The sequence below is a fragment of the Coregonus clupeaformis genome, unplaced genomic scaffold (genome assembly GCF_020615455.1).
Source record: "Coregonus clupeaformis isolate EN_2021a unplaced genomic scaffold, ASM2061545v1 scaf0049, whole genome shotgun sequence".
In the NCBI taxonomy this organism is placed as follows: domain Eukaryota; kingdom Metazoa; phylum Chordata; class Actinopteri; order Salmoniformes; family Salmonidae; genus Coregonus; species Coregonus clupeaformis.
In genome coordinates, this window is record NW_025533504.1 from 502,501 (window position 1) to 518,846 (window position 16,346).

General features: G+C 48.0%; 1 pseudogene; it reads left to right on the forward strand.

The window, feature by feature from the left end:
* Positions 1–16,346, forward strand: part of LOC121555543 — an 88,195-nt pseudogene that overhangs the window by 38,001 nt on the left and 33,848 nt on the right.

Consider the following 16,346-nt stretch of genomic DNA (forward strand, 5'->3'; position numbering starts at 1 on the left):
TGTGTTCTCTACTGACCCTGACTGTTACTGTGTTCTGTCTCTACTGACCCTGACTGTTACTGTGTTCTGTCTCTACTGACCCTGACTGTTACTGTGTTCTGTCACTTCTGACCCTGACTGTTACTGTGTTCTGTCTCTATTGACCCTGACTGTTACTGTGTTCTCTACTGACCCTGACTGTTACTGTGTTGTCTACTGACCCTGACTGTTACTGTGTTGTCTACTGACCCTGACTGTTACTGTGTTCTCTACTGACCCTCACTGTTACTGTGTTCTCTACTGACCCTGACTGTTACTGTGTTCTCTACTGTATCTGTGTTCTAGTTTGATCTGACTGGGTTGTACTTGAGTACAAGGGTAAAGAACCAACCCATAGCTCTGCTCGTGACTGACGCTCAGATACCAGACGAACGCTTCCTGGTCATCATCAACAACCTGCTGGCATCAGGTGACTACCTAAGGGTTCTCCCGTAGAGCAAGTCACTGGGAATTACAATTCTCAATCCCTCCCTCGTCTCTGTTGGTGGTGTTGTATGTCTGTTTCCCCAGGTGAGATCCCTGACCTGTTCAGTGAGGAGGAGGTGGATGGATTGTAGCCGGGGGGAGGACTGAGGTCCGGGGGCTGGGCCTGCTGGACACCAGAGACAACTGCTGGAGGTTCTTCATCAACCAGGTCCGACTCCAACTCACGGTCCAGTTCAGTCAGACACTTGACTCTTTCTGATCTGTAGGTAGTCTGCTTACTGTACATTCCCCTCAGAATCTAGAGGGAGATAGTCGGTTAAGACACGGCTTTATGAATTCTGCCCTGTTGAATGGTTGTTATGGTTAGATGCCTTGCCAGAGCCAGACAGAGACTCAGGGGGCTGAAGTAGAGGAAGGAAAGAGTTGTCTCAGACAGTGCACATGTTCCTAGTCCAGCTAATCCATCCGTTGTCCCCGACAGGCCTCAACTGGGGTTTCCTGTCTGTTAGATCCAACTGGTCTGTGGCTCACTGCACATGCCAGACATGCCCCACAACGGACTAGAAAACAGGGAGAGAGCGAGAGAGAGATAGAAAGATGGAGGGAGAGAGATGAAGGGAGGAAGGGGCGTGAGAGGGAAAGAAAGAGGGAGGGAGAACAGGTAGGCTGCCAGTTTGTCTCGCTCTGATAAAAGAGGATGTTTTCTTTTGGATGCATTTGCCATTTCAGTGGTCTATGACTGCGTGTGTGTTGTCATACAGTATGTGCATTTGGGCATACATCCTTTTATGTCTGTGTTGGGCAATGTGCACATATGTGTCTGTGTGTTTACCCTGCATGTCTGCCCAAAGGGCCAGTCTGGCATGGTGGTTAGCCACCCAGAGCCCCATCTCTCCCAGGGCCTGTATGTTCATGGCTTTGTAGGGTATAGGGTGCTATTTGGGACGCAGCCATGAACATAGTAGGCCCCATATGGGCCTCCCTATGGGGCCTGGTCAAAAGTAGGGCACTAAATAGGGAATAGGGTGCCATTTGGGACGAATATGATGTGTCCTTGTCTGTCTGAACCTCACATCCTTCTTCCTGCCATGCGGATGGTGTCTCTCTCTAGCTGGTTCTGTGTCTGTCTCCTGTGGGCAGTGCCCTGCATCTCAGGGCCTGTCTCTTCCCTGCCCTGGTCCACTGCACCACCATGGACTGGTTCCACCCCTGGCCCCTTGAGGCCCTGCAGTCTGTCAGCCTCAGGTTCATCCAGGAGATTGAGGACATTGAGGTGAGGCACTCTCAGCAAGGTACTGTAGCTACTCTGCTTTACCAGGCCTGGGTTCAGACCCTATTCCAATTCTTTGAAATACTTCAACAGGAAACGGCCCAAATTCATCAGAGGTGCCCATTCATTTGGAGTGATTTTGCGACACGATGTGAAATGTGTTTTACACAGCTCTGGTCTGTTCCCAATAGATGAATGACACTACAAGGCTGTGTAGTTTGACTGATATGATGGTGTTTCTGATCTGGACGTTATCTCTGTGGTCTATGTTAAATCAAATCAAATCAAATTACATTTTCTCACATGCGCCGAATAAAACTGGTGTAGACTTGCTTACGAGCCCTTCCCAACGATGCAGAGTTTTAAAATTATAGTAAAAATAGTAACACAAGATGAATAAAATAAAATACACAGGAATGGAGCTACATACAGTAAGGTTGGAGACTGACAACAGCATTCTGCTATACAGGTTAGATGTAACAGTTAGTTGTAATAACCATGGGGTTCTAGAATAGAACAACAGTTGACACAGTGCTGTAGTGTGTTTTGGCAATGTCTTTCCTAATGACACTCTTAAAGGGTTTAAGACTTAGTCAGTTAGACTTTTAATGAACATCTTGTAATTAAAGCAGTGCAGCTGTATTAACTTTACCATAGATCCCTCATCATTACTTATCCACTGAGACACACTGAGCTACTGACAAATGGCTGGTCACATGGCAGATGACTCCCGTGTGTGTGTGTGTGTGTGTGTGTGTCTGCAGAGTAGACGTATCATTGTTTTCCCTCATGGCAGTGGAACGATCAGTACCCAGGATCATTTATGTTAATGAGAGTAGAGTGATTAATACGGTAACGACGACCCTCTCAGGAGGCACAGCTGTCGCCGCACTAACAGGAAGGGCCTTCACATGCTGCTGCTGCTGTGGACCAGTGGGATAAGACTATAGGAGTATGTGTGTGTGTGTGTGTGTGTGTGTGATTTCCCTGTTGTGTGTGTGAATTTGTGTCTCTCTGTGTGTGCGCGCGTGGCAATGTTATTGACCTTTTCTCCAGTACACTGTGTTACTCCAAAACTGTATGATTTGAATGACCCACTTCCAGTAGTTAAACAGAGGGTCACTGGCCTCAACTCCAAGCACTTGAGTCTGGCAGCGATGAAAACAACCATCAAATGGAAATATGGATATATCCCTGCCTTATATGAGAAGTTGAAACCTGAAATCAAATAATTATTTGTGAAAGATTACATATAAAGCAATCAGTATAAAAAAATGTTTGTCTTGTTAAAGGATTAGGTAAACACAACAGCACATGAAACACTCATTTATATGGAGTTTAAAAATGCACAAGCCACAAATAATGGATGAACTAGGTAAATCAATGAGAACTTTGCCGCTCCGCATCTCAACTGAACATTCAACACTTTGTCAAAAGGCATTATGTCAGATCTTAATTACTAATGATTTTTCTCTCTGGATCCTGGATCATGTACAATGGCCTTTTGTGAGTGATGTTCAGGTGTGAGCCCTGTTCTCTGTGCTACTTTGTTTTTGCATTAATTGATCCCTAACGGCGTGTGATTAATTGTGACATGGTGGGTCATTGAGCAGTACTATGATAAATAACCAGTCAGTAGGACTATGTTGTAGCTTCTACACTGTGTGCAGTAGAGTACTGTGTAATACCCAGTCAGTAGAGTACTGTGTAATACCCAGTCAGTAGAGTACTGTGTAATACCCAGTCAGTAGAGTACTGTGTAATACCCAGTCAGTAGAGTACTGTGTAATACCCAGTCAGTAGAGTACTGTGTAATACCCAGTCAGTAGAGTACTGTGTAATACCCAGTCAGTAGAGTACTGTGTAATACCCAGTCAGTAGAGTACTGTGTAATACCCAGTCAGTAGAGTACTGTGTAATACCCAGTCAGTAGAGTACTGTGTAATACCCAGTCAGTAGAGTACTGTGTAATACCCAGGACTGTGTCAAGAAAGTTGAAGGACATGATGGATAATGTAAACAGAGCCTCTGCGTTATGCGCTGCATGTCACAGGCCTTAAACACATTATTTTCCCAGTGGTTTCAAAGCCTAATCATTCCTGCTAGCTGCCCTTAAATTTCGGATTGAGTGAGTCGAGGCTGGCCAAGTAAAATGGCAAAACTTGTAGATGAATTCAGAATTTATGAAGATAATATTTCAGGCCCCATCAGCTTGGGGACGTAAAATTCCACTCAATCCAGAGCGCCCCTGCTGTGCTTCTCCCTTCTCCCCCCTTTCTCTGTTTCCCCCCCTCTCTCACACCCCCCCACCTCTGCTTATTTTTACAGCCCGCCGTCCAGAAATCCATCAGTCTTTTCATGGCCTGCGTTCACACCAGTGTCAACCAGGCAAGTGAAAAATACAGGTGCACTGAGAAGAGGTACAATTACACCACTCCAAAGAGCTTTCTCCAGCAGATCACCCTGTACAGCAAGCTCCTGGGGACGAGCCGGGCTCAGATCCGCTGGAAGATGAAGCGCCTTGTCAGCGGCCTTCAGAAGCTCCAGACTACCGCCGCTCAGGTAGGAGTCTATGAGTGGGTCCCAAATGGCACCCTATTCCCTGTATGGTGCACTACTTTTGACCAGGCCCCTGCACTATGTAGGGAATAGGGTGCCATTTGGGATTGCAGCCTTTAACGTTAATATCAGAACCTCAAGGCTGTGGTACAAGATCAGAGAAGGTTTCAGTAGCACATTTGTATAATGCCTTTTGCCTTTACACTGATTGAATGCTGCTGATAAACCTTGAAATGTATGTAAATCACATTTTATAGCTATTGCCGCAAAGAGGAGTACAACATTGGATTTCCATTTATTTAATCAGTTTTTGTTACAGAAAAAAATGCCATCAGAAGACGTATTATAATATCATTAACATAGACGTGACATAAATCAGATTCATTATCCAAGGTATGATGATATTCATGTATGTTTCCCAAATGGCACCCTGTTCTCTATATACTGCACTACTTTTGACCACAGCCCTATAGGTTCCGGTCAAAAGTAGTGCACTAGATAGGGAACAGGGTGCCGTCTGAGATGCATCCTCTTACGGGACTGTGCGGTTTACTGTAGGTTGAGGAGCTAAAAGGCAAACTGCCGTCCCAGGAAGAGGATCTGACCCTGACGAATGCTGATGCAGAAGCTCTCTTCACTAAGATTGGACAGCAGACAGAGAGAGTCAGCTGCCAGAGAGAGGCTGCAGATGTAGCAGCTCAGAAGGTGACCGCTTCTCACCATATTAACAATAGTTAAATACCTAATCAGACCTGGCTCCATTACATACACTGTATAAAATATCTGTATTACTAGATGTCATTTTTAATACTTAAGTTGCACTTGATTTACTTATGCCCAGTAAAATGGACAATAGAATAGTCCTAAAAGTGCAAACCCCAAGATCAATCAAGCGCACCTCAAATACTTTCAAGACAAATACTTGACGTGATGGGTTTGACCCAGGTCTGGACTCAATAGGAAACAATTATTTCACAAAAGAAGGTCAAGTGTAACGATCCCTGCAGTCTGAGTCGGTTTCTGTCTGGGTATTAGTTTTTCTGCTCGGGATCTCCAGTTTCCCGAGGGTTCTGGAACGCTCCCTGCCTGGTTGCCGGGCAACGTTGCTAGGCGGGAGCTCTCTTGATTTCCGCACCTGCATCCCATCAGCAATCTGCACACCTGGTCCTGATCATCACCCTTCTTAGGCTCTGTCCTAACATCCATTCCCTGCCGGATCGTTAGCCATGAACAGTATGTTTGTCCGTGTATCAGCCTTGGAACTTCTAGCGTTAGTTTTATTGTTTTGCACCTTTTTGACTTGCTGTATACTTACCTCCGTTTTGTTCTATCTGCAGTCACTCACCCGGAACCTTCACCCAACCTCTGCCTGATGGTCGGCGGCTGCCGAGCCATTACTGGACCTACCACTGCACCCTCAACAACCCATCCACGCCACCCGCTCTGTTCCCTGGATTATTCAGCCTCACTCGTGGATCTATTAAATAAACACTCACCTTTGTTTCAATTTACCTTGTCCTGGTCTGCTTCTGGGTTCTGGCTTAGTAAACCGTGACAGAACGATCCGGCCAGTAATGAACCCAGCGGACCTGGACTCTGTTCGCCATGCCATTACCCATCAGGAGAAGATGTTGGGCCATCATAGCACGGAGCTACAGGAGATCGCGTTGGCAGTTCGGAACCTTTCTACCGGTCTGACGGAGGTCCAGAACCAGCGCAAGTTTCCGGTGGAGGATCCACTACCGGTTTCACCCATCTCGCCTGCCGCTTCTGGAGCTGTGTCCTTCCGTGAGCCCAAGGTTCCGACGCCGGATAAATATGAGGGGGAGCTGGGAAGATGCCGTTTCTTTCCTTATGCAGTGTGGGTTAGTGTTCGATCTACAGCCCTACTCTTATGCCACAGACAAGGCTAGGATAGCCTTTGTGATTGAGTTGCTGCGTGGTCGAGCGCTGGAGTGGGCTTCAGCCGTTTGGGAACGACAAGACCCCTGCATGGCTTCATACCAGGGGTTCACGGCCGAGATGAGGAAGCTCTTCGACCATTCCGTCCGAGGGAGGGACGCAGCTAGGCGCCTGTTTTCGCTTCACCAAGGAACTCGCAGCGTGGCCGACTTCGTGATCGAGTTCAAGACGTTGGCTGTGGAGAGTGGGTGGAATGAGGAGTCTCTGCAAGCGGCCTTTTACCAGGGTCTGTCGGAGCAGCTCAAGGATGAGTTGATCTCCTATCCGGAGCCTAGTGACCTGGACAGCTTGGTAGCCTTGTCTATTCGGGTGGATAATCGAGTCCGAGAGCGAAGGAGGGAGAAGCAATGGGTTCCGTCCAATCGATCAGCTTCTCAGGTTCCAGTCGGGTCGGGGATTGGACCAGAATACGTCGATCATCGTCCACCACACAGGATTAGTGGAGAGGTCCTGTCTCCCGATTCTGAACCAATGCAAGTAGGGCGGCACGGGTTAACCAAGGAGGAACGCCAACTCAGACGTAGGACTAACTGTTGCCTCTACTGTGGTGGTTCGGGACATTACCTCGCCACCTGTTCCCGGCGGTCGTCAAACTGCGCGGCTCGCTAAAGTTGGGAGGACTTTTAGCGAGCCAGTTTCGACCTCTCAATACCTCTGTCAGACCCCGTTTCCCGGCTACCCTTATGAACAGGAATCAGAGCTTAGCGATTAACGCTTTTATCGATTCAGGTGCCGATGGAAGCTTTCTTGATGCCGAGTTGGTGGAACAGCTGGGGCTTTCCAAGGAGCAATTGCCGGAAGCCATTGAAGCGACCACTCTGAACGGCAGTAGTCTGGCACGTATCACGATGAGGACTGAACCGGTTAAGATGCTGTTGTCGGGGAATCATTCGGAGATGATTTCATTCTTCATTCTGCCGTCTTCCCATGTTCCTCTGGTCCTTGGATACCCCTGGCTGAAGGAACACAATCCCACGTTCGATTGGGTGACGGGCAAGGTAACGAGTTGGAGCCTTGATTGTCATGCTAACTGTCTCAAGACTGCCTGTCCCCATTCGGTTCCCAGTCAGGTGATTGAGGCTAAACCCCAGATTTGTCCCTGGTTCCCGAGACATATCACGATTTGGGGGAAGTGTTCAGTAAGCAGAAGGCTCTGTCACTCCCTCCCCACCGACCATATGATTGTGCCATCAACCTGTTCCCTGGAGCTGTCTACCCCAAGGGAAGGTTATACAGTATCTCCCGACCTGAACGTGAGGCTTTGGAGACCTACATCAAGGAGTCCCTAGCTGCTGGTCTCGTTCGTCCCTCGTCATCACCCCTGGGGGGCAGGATTCTTCTTTGTGGGTAAGAAGGATGGCTCTCTTCGACCGTGTATTGATTATCGGGGGGTTGAATGACATCACGGTCAAGAACAAGTATCCCCTGCCCTTGATGAGTTCTGCCTTCGACTCCTTACAGGGTGCTACGGTGTTCACCAAGCTAGACCTACGCAATGCGTATCACATGGTCCGGATCAGAGAGGGGGACGAGTGGTTGACGGGTTTCAATACACCGATGGGTCACTCGAGTATCAGGTGATGCCGTTTGGACTGACCAATGCTCCAGCGGTATTCCAGAGTATGGTGAACGACGTCCTGAGAGATATGATCGGTCTCTTTGTGTTTGTTTACCTGGATGACATTCTGATCTTCTCGAAGGAACCTTCCGACCACGTCCAGCATGTCCGGCAGGTTCTGCAGCGATTGTTGGAGAATCGCCTGTTCGTGAAGGCCGAGAAGTGCGAGTTTCACGCCCACACGACATCCTTTCTCGGGTACATCATCTCCAGGGGAGAGATTAGGATGGACCAGGAGAAGGTTAGAGCGGTTCTGGAATGGGCCCAGCCCGGTACGAGATTGCAGCTCCAGAGATTTTTGGGGTTTGCGAATTTCTACCGCAGATTCATCCGGGATTACAGCCGTGTGGCCGCTCCGTTAACTGCCTTGACTTCCAGTATCAGGACCTTCAAGTGGAATCCGGAGGCGGATCGAGCGTTTCTGGATTTGAAGAGGCGATTCACCAACGCACCGATTCTCTCTCAGCCGGACACGGCCCGTCAGTTCGTCGTTGAAGTGGACGCGTCTGATGTGGGAGTTGGCGCCATCCTGTCGCAGCGATGCTCCACGGACAGTAAACTCCATCCCTGCGCCTACTACCTCGTCGCCTTTCGCCTGCGGAGAGGAATTACGATGTGGGTAACCGGGAGCTTCTCGCGGTGAAACTTGCCTTGGAGGAGTGGCGCCACTGGTTGGAGGGGGCGGAGCAACCGTTTATTGTCTGGACTGACCACAAGAATCTGGCTTACGTGCAATCGGCTAGACGTCTCAACTCCCGTCAGGCCAGGTGGGCGTTGTTTTTCGGACGATTCAATTTTTCCCTGACGTTCCGACCTGGATCTAAGAACGGCAAGGCGGACGCCTTGTCCCGGATGTTCTCCAAGACGGAGGAGAGTGGGTCCAAGACCGAGACAATTCTCCCCCGGAACTGCGTCGTGGGAGCTGTTAGGTGGAAGGTTGAGGAGGAGGTGATGGCGGCCCTTCGGACGCAGCCCGGTCCCGGTAACGGTCCACCCGGTCGGTTGTTTGTGCCTGAGTCGGTTCGTCCTGCTGTCCTCAAATGGTCCCACGCCAGCAAGATGGCTTGTCACCCTGGCGTGGCTCGGACGATGGCGTTTCTTCGCAGACGCTTTTTGGTGGCCTGCCATGGCCGAGGATACTCGGGGGTTATGTTGCTGCCTGTCCAGTGTGTGCGCAGAATAAGAGTACCAATCGGCCCAGCTCTGGACTACTTCACCCCCTTCCTATTCCCTGGCGACCATGGTCGCATCTGGCCCTGGACTTTGTCACTGGGTTGCCCGTTTCTGAGGGAAACACGGTCGTTCTGACTATCGTGGACAGATTCAGCAAGTTCGCCCACTTTGTGCCTATTGCCAAGCTTCCCTCTGCCTCGGAGACGTCCGAGATCCTGGTTAGGGAGGTTTTCAGGGTCCACGGTTTGCCCAGTGATATCGTTTCCGACCGTGGCCCTCAGTTTACCTCTGCTGTCTGGAAGTCCTTCTGTTTGGCCATTGGAGCTACAGTCAGCCTCACATCTGGTTTTCACCCCCAATCTAATGGTCAGGCGGAGAGAGCCAACCAGAAGATGGAATCCACGCTACGCTGCCTTGTCTCCTCCAACCCCACCTCCTGGGTCTCTCAGTTGCCTTGGGTTGAGTATGCCCACAATACTCTCCCTACATCTGCCACTGGGATGTCTCCCTTCCAGTGCCTGTATGGCTACCAACCTCCCTTGTTCCCTTCTCAGGAGAAGGAGCTCTCAGTGCCCTCTGTTCAGGCCCATATTCGTCGTTGCCACCGGACCTGGCATCGGGCCAGAAAGGCACTCCTTAGAGTTTCGGACCGGTATCAGCTCCAGGCGAATCGTCGCCGGATCCCCGCTCCCACCTATACCATCGGAGATAGGGTCTGGTTGGCCACACGGGATCTTCCTTTACGGACTGAGTCTAGGAAGTTGTTACCGAAGTTCATTGGTCCGTTTGTGGTGGAGAAGGTGATCAATCCGGTGGCAGTTCGACTCAAACTACCGAGGACGCTCAGAGTCCATCCCACCTTTCATGTCTCCTGCCTCAAGCCTGTTCTCCTCAGTCCTCTGTTGCCTCCTCCGCCTCCTCCGCCTCCTCCTCGGATGATCGGAGGTGGTCCTGCCTACACGGTGCGACGCATCATGGATTCCAGACGGCGGGGCCGGGGTTTCCAGTATCTCGTGGACTGGGAGGGGTATGGTCCTGAGGAGAGGAGTTGGATTCCGCGGCGACAGATCCTAGATGCTGACCTCATTCGTGACTTCTACCGCCTCCATCCTGGCGCTCCGGGAGTCCGCCCGGTGGCGTTCGTCGGAGGGGGGTACTGTAACGATCCCTGCAGTCTGAGTCGGTTTCTGTCTGGGTATTAGTTTTTCTGCTCGGGATCTCCAGTTTCCCGAGGGTTCTGGAACGCTCCCTGCCTGGTTGCCGGGCAACGTTGCTAGGCGGGAGCTCTCTTGATTTCCGCACCTGCATCCCATCAGCAATCTGCACACCTGGTCCTGATCATCACCCTTCTTAGGCTCTGTCCTAACATCCATTCCCTGCCGGATCGTTAGCCATGAACAGTATGTTTGTCCGTGTATCAGCCTTGGAACTTCTAGCGTTAGTTTTATTGTTTTGCACCTTTTTGACTTGCTGTATACTTACCTCCGTTTTGTTCTATCTGCAGTCACTCACCCGGAACCTTCACCCAACCTCTGCCTGATGGTCGGCGGCTGCCGAGCCATTACTGGACCTACCACTGCACCCTCAACAACCCATCCACGCCACCCGCTCTGTTCCCTGGATTATTCAGCCTCACTCGTGGATCTATTAAATAAACACTCACCTTTGTTTCAATTTACCTTGTCCTGGTCTGCTTCTGGGTTCTGGCTTAGTAAACCGTGACATCAAGACCTCTTAGTTGAAGGAGTGACAATAGAGTCTGTGTCCTCTGTTCAGGTGTCTGTCATCCAGACAGAGGTTTCACTGAAGCAGAGGGACTGTGAGACTGACCTGTTCAAGGCAGAGCCCATTGTGCAGGCTGCTACTGCAGCGCTGGACACTCTCAACAAGGTACAATACTCAAATCATGTCGTAGATTACAGAGCAATTGTAGCTAAGCCACATATCTAATAAGGTAACGAGTCAATCTGTAAATGAACCAGTTAGTTACAGTGCTTGCTGTGTGTCTAAATCACTAATCTATCTAATGATCCTTCTGGTTTGTTTTATATGGTTCTTGATTGATTTATTCAACCGTCATAAAGCCAGGTAAGTTGTTGAGAAGAAATTATCTTCTACAATAACTACCTGGTGGTACATTGTATCTGTCTCCAGGTGAATCTGACAGAGCTGAAATCGTTCGCCAACCCTCCAGGCAGCGGTGATCAAAGTGGCGGCGGCGGTGATGGTGCTGCTGGCTCCGCACGCCCGCGTCCCCAAGGAGCGGAGCTGGAAGACAGCCCGGGCCTTCATGGGCAAGGTAACCAGGGTTACCACCTGTCACTGTGTCAATCACATCATCATCTGTCTGAGGGATGCCAGTGTAATCTGGGTCTGGGCCTTGACCCTGTACCCTGCATGTCTCATCCTCACAACACAGCTGGATGATGGCTCTATGAATATAGTTATGAAAGAAGCCAGCACCACTGTACTGTACTGTACTCTGGTCTGAACGAGAAACACTCTGAAAAAGAGCTGGTGGTATTTTGTTATTTTCAAGTGATAAACATTCCTGGATAGTCTTTATTACGTTGTCTCAACAAGTCCATCAACCAATCTGACAATAGTCTGCCTTGTGACATCATCAACATGTGCAAGACGTGTTTTACTGTCAAAAGCTGTGTTAGTTCCACTTGACTGACAACAGTACATCACGCATTCTACATGAATATGAATTGTATCTTAATGCATACTTGTCGCCCTGTGGCAATACAGGTGGATGACTTCCTGCAGGCGCTGGTGTCGTATGACAAGGAGCACATCGCTGAGTCATGTCTGGTGGTGGTGAAGCAGGAGTACCTGAGGAACCCAGAGTTTCACCCTGACCTGGTCAGGACCAAGTCCACCGCCGCCGCAGGACTCTGTGCCTGGGCCATCAACATCGTCAGATAGTACGAGGTCAGACAGAGACCAGTCTGAAATAGAGCTTTGATGTGTATCATTAAGACAGTTTGAATGTCAGATGATATGGTCCTGTGTGGCTCGGTTAGTAGAGCATGGAGCTTTGCAACGACAGTATACGGAAATGTAGTACTGTAAGTCACTTTGGTTAAACGCATTTGCTAAATGGCATATATTATTATAATATCAGATTGAATGACATTGATAGAATATCATTAAATCATTAATCAATTGTTTTATTCATAAACAGTACCAGTCAAAAGATTGGACACACCTACTCATTCAAGGGTTTTTCTTTATTTTTACTATTTTCTACATTGTAGAATAATAGTGAAGACATCAAAACTATGAAAAAACACATATGGAATCATGTAGCAACCAAAAAAGTGTTAAACAAATCAAAATATATTTTAGATTTTAGATTCTTCAAAGTAGTCACCCTTTGCCTTGATGACAGCTTTGCACACTCTTGGCATTCTCTCAATCATAGTTTTGATGTTTTCACTGTTATTCTACAATGTAGAAAATAGTAAAAATAAAGAAAAACGCTAAAATGAGTAGGTGTGAATGAGTAGGTGTGTCCAAACGTTTGACTGGGGGTGTACATGCAGGAAGGAACAATGCAATTATTAGCACAGTTAACAAAATTGTCTGTACATAGTTGAATTTCAACACTAGTTAAAGTAATATGCCAGTTTTTTCTTTTTCTGTTTGTCTCAATGATAGGTTTACTGTGAGGTAGCATCAAAGAGACAAGCTTTGTCCCAGGCTAACAGCGAGCTGGAGAGTGCAACAGCCAAACTGCTGACAGTTAGAAATAAACTGGAGGTAAGAAGTGTTATATTATCAGTCACCATGCTGGGTTGAAATCACCAGCTCACACAATGACCATATGCCACTCAGCATTGTCTTGTCATGAAGCCTATCTAATCTGTGGTGTGTTTAACAACAGGGGTTGGATGTGAACCAATGACCAGATGACATTCCACATTGTTTTGTCATGTGTCTGTGATTCTGTGGTGTTTCTGTCAACCTGCAGAGCCTCACAGTCCAGTTTGAGACGGCTGCTGATGAGAAGGTCCAGTGCCAGGGGGAAGTGACCCATCGAGCTGGCCAACCAGCTGGCCAAGGGCCTGGAGGTACAGAGAGGAGGGGCTGGGCCGGGGGTCAGTCCTGTCATGCCTGATACACACTATAGAGCCAAACCCAGCTGCTCTAGACTGCGTGGTGTTTACAATCCACCGTAGTTTCTGGAACCGACAATGTGAAAAGAAACTACACGAGCCAGCACTGTACGGTTCGGCACTACAGTGTGTATCAGGGATCAGTGTGTCAGTGTGTCTCATCTGGCATAGAGGAAGTGACTGGTCACAGGGCCCGAGGTACAGTGTCTACCAGGAGGTGGGGTTGACAGAAGTGCATCAGTAACCTGGATGAGGACTTGTTATAATGTCCCTGTGATGTGGCTGTGTCTGGTTGTAGTGTGGTGGAGGGGATGGAGCTTCAGGTGTGGCTAGCCAGCCTGTTGGGGATCAGGGACGAGAGGGACGGACCACAGCAAACGCACCATTAAACTGGGCAACTGGCTCTCTGTCTGGCCAACGGCCCAGAGGAGAAGAGATATGGTAGGAAGGCTGCATGGACAGTACATTCAAGCTGGGCAGCAGACTGGCCTGAAGAAGTGTGTGTGTGTGTGTGTATGTATTCGGTATCGATATGTATACATTGTAATTGATACTGCTCTTTACTATCAATCTTTTGACCAGTATTCATGCTAAATTGTTTGGAATTCATATTTTGCCTACAGTGTCTTATATTCTACGCACATCTAGTCCAGGTGTTACCTCTTAAAACAAAGTGGTCCTGTGGATATCCAACATCTTTATGTCGGTCCGTTAATGTGAAATCCCAAAAGGGAGTCATGTTTTTCTGCAATGGCCATATTCATACGTTCTACTTTCTTATTCAACAAAACAAATGTGGCTAGCATGGGACAGCTTGGCTTTTCAACATATCAAGATAAATTATTTGTCTTTATGGCATTGATCTGGAAGCGATGGTATTTAGACTAATAAATCAGACCGTCTATATTTAATCATTAACTTACCTCACAGGCTCGACAGCTGTTGGAAATTAAAAACACTTCACCCCAAGACTGAGTGATATTACAGACAACCCATAATGCATTAGGGTAAAATTATAGTGATTTTTAACTGTCTGGGAATTTATTATGCCACAGATTCTGGCCCCTTGTGAAGAAACGCCACGCGTGATTTACCATGTTCAAGATGTCACAGATGGTCATACCATCGAAGGATTAAATGGATGCTAAATAAATGCTGAGCGAATTTGCAGGCAAACATTCAAAGCCAGTTTGGTGGAATTACCGTTGTATACTTTATTGCTTTAGGTTTTTCTAGTTTGGCCGATAGACTGGGTGGGGAAATACATTTCAGCCTAGATTAACGGTTCATCCCATAGTTTGAAATATTTGAGGTGGCTTTGAAGCTAAATGTATATACCAATTTTCCAGTTCATCCTAAAAGTGATCATATACATATATTATAGACTACATTTCATACTGCTTTTGGTGGTGTATATTGTCATGAAGAAGCCTGGTGTGTGTGTGTGAGTGTGTGTGTCCCAGTCAGAAGAACCAGGAGAAGACTGTGTGGTGATGTTCACCTCACCTCAGCCTTCATCTCCTACGTGGGTTACTTCACCAGGCCCTGCCGACACCAACTGCTCTACGAAGCCTGGATAGCCTTCGTACAGTCACAACGGGTAAGATCCCAAATGGCACCCTATTCCCTATGTAGTGCACTACTTTTGACCAGCAGTGCAGTATAAAGCTTCTCCTTTTTCCTTTATTGTTTAGATATGTCCTAAACTGTCTTTATTCATGGTCTTTAATTGATTTTATTTGAACATTTTGAGTTTGGATGTTAATTTAGGGATAACCCGCCTGGAAATGAATCTTGGTGAAACACTGTTACCTCTCTCTCTAACAGTCTGTACCCCACACACAGCCAACCGAGTGACATCACTGCCTCACTGCTGTCGCTTCCAAATGGCACCCTATTCCTTATGTAGTGCACTATAAAGTGAACAGGGTGCCATCTGTCTGTCTTTCCGTGTGTTCCAGGTCCAAATCCCCCTGACAGACGGCCTGGACCCTGTCCTCATGCTTACAGACGACCCCGCCGTGGCTGCCTGGCACAACCAGGGCCTGCCAAACGATAGGATGTCCACAGAGGACGCTGCCATCCTGACCACCGGCAAGCGCTGGCCACTCATGATCGACACCCCAGCGGCAGGGCATCAAGTGGCTCCGCAGGCGCTGTGGGCCAGAGCTCAGGGTGGAGCAGCTCCACCAGATGGGGTGAGAGAGGGAGGGCGTTGTTTTGACGGATTTCATCAATGATAGTGGAGATTTCAGAGGGGATGTGAAAAAGGAAGTGAAGCAAGTTGGACTTGGAACATTGATGGTCACCAGGGGTTGTTTTGTATCACTGGACAGTGTCTGTCCAAGTGGTCCAGTCTGTTTGTGCTTTAGCCAAACATATACAGTAGGGTATGATAACCATAGAATATGGTGTCTGGACAGTAGATTCAGGATGGGACCAGGCTAATCCCTGGTCACTACTAATCATCAACTACATAGGTGTCCATGGGCTTGCCAGTTACACAATGTAAAAAAGTATTCAAGTTACCTCTTCTAGTGAATCATTCTGGTAACACTTTATATGAAATACTTACTGTACGTTTAATGCTTTATAACATCCTTTATAATGCTTCATAATACAATTGTAAGTGTATTATAAGTCATTATACAGGATGTTGTAAAGCATTATTCGTATGTACTTCCTATAAAGTGTTACCATCTTCATTCCCTACAGGTATTTGGATGTGGTAGAGCGAGCCCTGGCCTGTGGAGAGACTGTTCTGATTGAGAACCTACAGGAGAGAGTTGACCCATTCCTGGAGCCACTCCTGGGGAGAAACACCAGAGACTGTTCTGATTGAGAACCTACAGGAGAGAGTTGACCCAGTCCTGGAGCCACAACTGGGGAGAAACACCATCAAGGAAGGAAGGCAAGTAGTGACAATGGTCCTTGGTTTACCTGTCCCTATACAGATCTACTGGCTCTAGGTGGGGCGGTTTCCCAGACAGATTAACCCTTGTACTGGACTAAAAAGCACTTTCAACTGAGAATTTCCATTGAAAGTCCTTTTTAGTCTAGGATTAGCCTTAATCTGTGTTCAGGAAACTGGCCTTGCAGGAGACAAATCGTGAGGCTTTTTGTCTTTAAGCCACAGTTGCCCTATGCAATTACCATACTGTACACAATTTGCTTT